This window comes from Manis javanica, chromosome 11 (genome assembly GCF_040802235.1).
Source record: "Manis javanica isolate MJ-LG chromosome 11, MJ_LKY, whole genome shotgun sequence".
Lineage (NCBI taxonomy): Eukaryota > Metazoa > Chordata > Mammalia > Pholidota > Manidae > Manis > Manis javanica.
Genome location: NC_133166.1, coordinates 53,656,193 through 53,661,854, shown reverse-complemented (window position 1 = coordinate 53,661,854; position 5,662 = coordinate 53,656,193). Strand labels below are relative to the sequence as shown.

The window sequence follows — 5,662 nt, the reverse complement described above, 5'->3', positions numbered from 1 at the left end:
ACCAAAGGAAAAATGTTCCTACCTTTTTGCACTGACACTCTAATGGGCAGAAATACATAATAAACTAAAAAGTTAATAAGTCACTTCATATTAGAAGGGATAAATGCTATAGATAAAAGAAAAAAAAGAGGTCAGGTTTTGAGGGCGTGGGCCTGTAGGTGGAGGGGAACACTGTAGAGCAGAGGCCAACCGGGGTCAAGTAGGCCTCATTGAGATGATGAGCTTTGAACAGACTCAAAAAAAAGTGAAGAATAGAGAATACTCCAGAAAGAAAGTACAGCCAGAGCAAAGGCCCTGAGGCTGGAGTTTGCTGGCAAGTTGCAGGAACAGCAAGGAAGCCCGTGGGGCTACAGTGGAGTACCTGAGTGAGTGAATACAAAGGAGGAGAGGAGAGCAAAATGTAATGAGGGGTCAGACATTATAGGCATGATAAGGATTTCAGTTTTTATTCAGAGTGAATCCTTATGGAGTTTAAATAGAGTGACTTGATGTCACTTAGGTTCAATATGATCACTTTGGCAGCTTTGCTGAGAAGACACCATAGTGGGTGAGGCACAAGCCAGAGATAGTCAGGAGGCTGCCCTAGCAATCTGCTCCAGACATAAGGTCTCCTGTCCTGCAGTGAAGCAATGGAATGGTCAGAAATGGGTGGATGCTGAGCCACTGTACCTGCTTTTCCCTTTGCCTTGAGTGCTCTTCCCTGTGTATCTGTTTGCCCATCTTACTTAGGGCTCTGCTCAAATATCCCTTAATTAGAGAGGTCTCTCTTGACCACCCTGTACAAAATACCCTACATGTACCATCCATTTCATCCTTATACTGGTTTTTCTCCAAGCATCTATTGCCATCTGGCATATCTCTTCCTTTCCCTTAATTATCTCCCTCCCCTGACTAGAGTAAAAGCTCTATGATAAAGACTTTGTTCTGTTTCTGCAGCATTCCCAGTACCCAGGATGGTCCCTGACCCATAGTACCAGCTCCTAAGGAATGTGTTAAATGATAAAATGAATGAATAGATCCTCTTTTCCATATTAGTTATCTATAGCTGCAAAACATATTACTCCAAAATCTAGTGGCTTAAAATAACAAACATTTATTATCTCATACAGTTTCTGAGGGCCAAGAATCTAAGAGCAGCCTCATGGGTTGTTTTGGCTCAGCCTCTCATAAGGTGACCATGGAGCTGTCAGGGCTGCAGGCTCCTGAAGGCCAGCCTGGGGCCGAAGGACCTGATTCCCAGATGCATCACTCTCCTCACAGGAGGTGGCTGTCGGCAGAGGGCCTCTCTTCCTGGCCTCATGGGTTCCCTGACTGCCCTGACTTTCCTTAGAGCAAATTATCATGGAAAAAGAGAGAGAGAGAAGCCTCAGTGGCTTATCCAAGCCTCAGAGAATCCAAACTCAAAAGTGCCATGCCATCAGTCTGCCATGCTCTCTGGTCACACGGACCATCCTTGAAGACAGTGTGGAAGAAAATTCCACAAGGGCATAAATACCAGAAGGCGGTGACTGTGTCCACCATCTTGGGGCTGAATACAACATGCCCTTTACCAAGACCTTACTCCTCCCAGCTCCAGCTATTCACTTATAACCCACAGGTAATAAACTGGTGACTCAAAGCTATATTCAACACATGTGCGGGTTTTTTTCCTAAACTACCATGTTTTAGGTTATTAGAAACAACATTTAAAAGTAAATAAGAGGAAAGGCAAAGCAGCTGTCACAGTCAGGTGGTTGGCTTGGGGCTGAGTGACAGTTGGCAGTTGGAATGAGGGGCTGTGAAGAATATGAGACAGTTGGAAGGCAGCCTTGACCAGGGTTGGCGGGGGTGGGAGATAGAGGCTAGGGATGAGACAAGGGCAAGAAGGCGAGGATAAATATTCTTTCAGAGGCAAGAGGAAAGGATAAATAACAGTTCTCTGAGCAGAAATAGGAAAATTGGGAGGGGATATGATCTGAGAGAGAGTTGAATCTGCATCTGCTGTACCTGAGGCCCAGTGAGGCTTGGAGAGGACAGGGCTCTGCCTTCTAGTGGCCCATGGACTGGTAAAGGAGCCAGGAAACGAGCCTGCAAGGCTGAATGAAATTCACTGATAAAGCTGCAGAATCACGTTACCAGAGGAAGGGACTTGAGGTTAGTCTGGGGCTCTCTGCTGCTAAGAGGAAGGCAGGCCATCAGGAGGAGGAGCCCGGCAGGCTCCCAGGTGGGAGGGGGGTGGGAACTGAGACTCTGGCAAATGAATACACAAGCTCTGTGAGCACATGAGTCAGGGAAAGGGAAAGCTGGCTGAGGTGGAAGAGGAGTCCAAGCCCCAGCCTGGAGCCCTTGGAGAACTGTAGGCAGAAGGGAGGGGTGGTTGAAAGGAAGGGGCCTGGAGCCGGTGGGCTTGGATTTGCACACTGGCCCTGCCCCTTGCTGGTTGGATCTTCTTGGGCCAGATTACTTCCTCTGTGCCTTAACACCTACAGCTGTTAAATGGGTACTATTGCAGTCCCTATGCTGTACATGTCATCCAAGTAAAATGCTGGGAGCATTGCTTGGTACATAGTAAGGGTCTGATCAATCTAACCAGCTTTGAGTGCATTGGGAGGGAAAAAGGAGTAATTGGTGACAGTGTAGGCAGCACTGAGGTGGCGCAAGGTCACAGAAGCTCTCGGGGGGAGAGAGTTTTAAGGAGAATGGGGTCCAGACAATGACAGGAAACATACATTGAGTGTGTGAGTGCTTTATTTTCTTAATACTCATACAACTCTGTGTGAGGAACTCTTATCATCAGCTCAGGTTTGCAGAAGAGGAAATGATGGCCCCTAGCAAGAGATGAATGGCACGAGGTCACAGAGCCTGATGGATGTGGAGTTGGGATTTGAACCCACATCTGTACAGTCCATGTACCCACACTGCTCCTCAGGAGCCTCCAGAGAGGGAAAAGGGATTGAAGATGGGGGAGGGGCTGCCAGGCATGAGGGGAAGGAGCCAGGCATCTGGCACACAGTGGGGCTGCAGCCTGGGTCCAGATCTGCGGGGAGAGAGGAAATGGAAGTGGTGGGTGTAGGTCACTCATCTGAGACTTTGGCCAAGAATGAAAACTGGGGGATAAGGACAGCCTGGAGGCATAGAAGGGGTTTTTCAGAGCAGCCACCCAGGGCTTGTTTTTCCCCTTGGGAGGAAGAGAAGGAGGAGGCACTGAAGAGGCCATGGAGTGTGACTGCTAGAGAAAGGCCCTTGCAGGTAGAAAAGAGCTGAGATCAGGGCCCCAGCTGAAGGAGCTTAGTTTTGGACAAAATGAAAAGAAAGAGTTCACCTCTGCACCTCAGCATTTGAGTGGGGGCTCAGTGGGGCTCTGGGGAGGGAAAGCTAACAGGGTCCCAGCTGGAAGTCAGGCCAGCCTGCCCTCCATCTATGCATACTCCCGAATAGTTAGAAGTAACTGGAGAGTAGGGACTTGACCAAACAGAGATTCTGTCTTCCCCAAGGTGATTCAGTGTGTCAAGTTGGACCAACAGGTGGACCTGCCTGTTGGGTGAAGTGCCTGACGCTGTAGGATGCCCACAGTGCAAAAGTGAGGGGTAAGCTAAAAGTGGAGGGCAGAGGCACTGGGGAGGGGTGAAGAAGGTAAGAAATTGTAGGCAGCAGCTGCAGCTTCTGCAAATAATTGAAGGAGAGCGACACAATACAACCTAGAAACAGAATTAAGTTCACAGCCACAAGAGCAAAGACTGGGGGGTGGGAGAAGCTGCAGTTTATTTTAATAAGGCTAATTGGGCTGTTGATGTCTTTTGAGCAGGAAGAACCATGATGGAATTTATCTTGAAAGCTGCCTCTATTTCGTCTGTAGGATGTGAATTGAACATTCACATGGTGGAGGTAGGAGACCAAGAGGATCATGCAGTGTGAGGCAGGGAGGGATGACCTTGGCGGCCATCATAGAGCAGAAAGACAGACTCAAGTAATAGTCCAGAGAAGGACCTGGGCATCTTGGCAGTGGGGAGGACAATGGTGTATACTTCAGTGTGAGGGTCATACTGGGGAGGAAAGGGGTCTGTGTGCGAGTGAGGGAGAGAGGCTCAGGTTGAAACTGCATTTTGATGGGAATGTGGGACATCTGGGTGGTGACCTCCAGCAGGCTGCTGCAGTGGTGGAGAGGTGGTTTGGAAGAGATCTGAGAAAGAGTTCATGACGTGGGCAACCTCTGCATCAAAATCAAGTCCTAAATCTGGGTAACGTATGGAAGAGTCCTCCCTCATCTCCCCAGGAATAGGAGGACTGTTCAGCCTGGGGAAATAAGAAGGTCAAAGTTTGGTTTTGGTTTTTAAGGCAGATAACGTTTGAGCTCATCTGGACATCAATTGGAAGGAGCCAGGGGAGAGGCAGCTGGTGGAATCCCAACAGAGGGATGATCAGTGGAGGGATGTCCCTAAGAAGTCCCGAGAGCAGGAGGGCAAGGATCCACCTTGGGCAGAAGAAGAGGGAAAGTGGCAGGAGCTGAAGGTTTAAGGAAAGAGGAGACAGGTTTAGATGGCTGCTCTAACAGTGAGAAGATAACTGGGCAGAGAAACAAGGAGAGGGTACCAGACAGTGCCGAGAGCTGGACTGGGCTTGGGGACGTCACTCCACAGGGGCAGAAGAGGGTCATTTTTAAACTGTTTTAGTCCACAGGACTCCGAAGCTTAGGTGCAGGGGAGGAAATTGACAAGAAGCTAAAGCTTGGCCGGCCACTTACAAAGGAAGGCCGTAGAATCTACCCTGCACTTGAAAGGAGTGGACAGAGAGGTATGCTGGAGACATGCGGATAGCCCTGACAGATGTCTGACCAGGGCTGAGGGTGTGGGCAGTCCTGTCATGGGAGTGTAAGGAGCCTCTGGGAGAGACCTCATCCTGAGGAGCCATAAGGCCAGGCTCTGAGCACTGGCCTTTTGATTAGATGAGCAGAAAAGTACCTGGAGTGTCCCACAGGCAGCAGCCACACTCAGCAAGAGAAGATTGTGAGAACATCTGAGATGCTCATGGGGCCCTGGGAAAGGAGGGTGCTCCAGGTGGCTTTGCAGGAAAAGAGGGGCCAGGGAAAGCAAAGGAACCCCAGGTGCTTGACTCTGATCACCCCGCAGCTGGTGCTGCCTGTGGATGCTCTGTCAACATCTGTGCCCACCAGCCACCTTTCATGCCCCACTCACACCCCCAGGCAATACCTGCCATACCCAGCGTTCTTCACAGGTGGGAAACGCTTGCCCACAAAGTACATCACTGAATGCTCACAACCTCATGGAAGGGGCATTTTGATGCCCATATTGTAAATGAGGAAAAGGAGGTTAAATGACTTTCTAAGATCACACTGCTTGTGTGATTGAATAGTTTCTATTCATCCTCACCTCTTCTCATGTCCAGCTTACCTTCCACAGCTGTTACGCACTCCCTCACACACACTGAAGCTCCCCTTCCTTGGGATTATCAAGCACGTGGTGACCCTGGTCACATTCAACTCGGCCCACTCCTGCCTACAGGACCATAACTGGAGGTGGCTCTAGGAAACCTCCCCACCCTGATGACAGATTCATGACTTTTGACCTCAAGGAGGCCTGGGGTCCTTGGCACTGTCTGGCTCGTGCACTTGCCTCCTCTCACTGCCTCCCATCTTTCTCTCTGACGTCTCTCCCATCCTGGGATC

General features: G+C 49.7%; 1 long non-coding RNA gene across 1 annotated transcript; it reads left to right on the top strand.

Moving 5' to 3' along the window:
• Positions 1-1,835: 1,835 nt before the first annotated feature.
• LOC140844272 (uncharacterized) lies at positions 1,836-5,112 on the top strand. The gene is made up of 3 exons (XR_012122421.1): positions 1,836-2,133; positions 3,474-3,566; positions 4,657-5,112. It is a non-coding gene; the product is annotated as an uncharacterized lncRNA (long non-coding RNA).
• Positions 5,113-5,662: the final 550 nt, after the last annotated feature.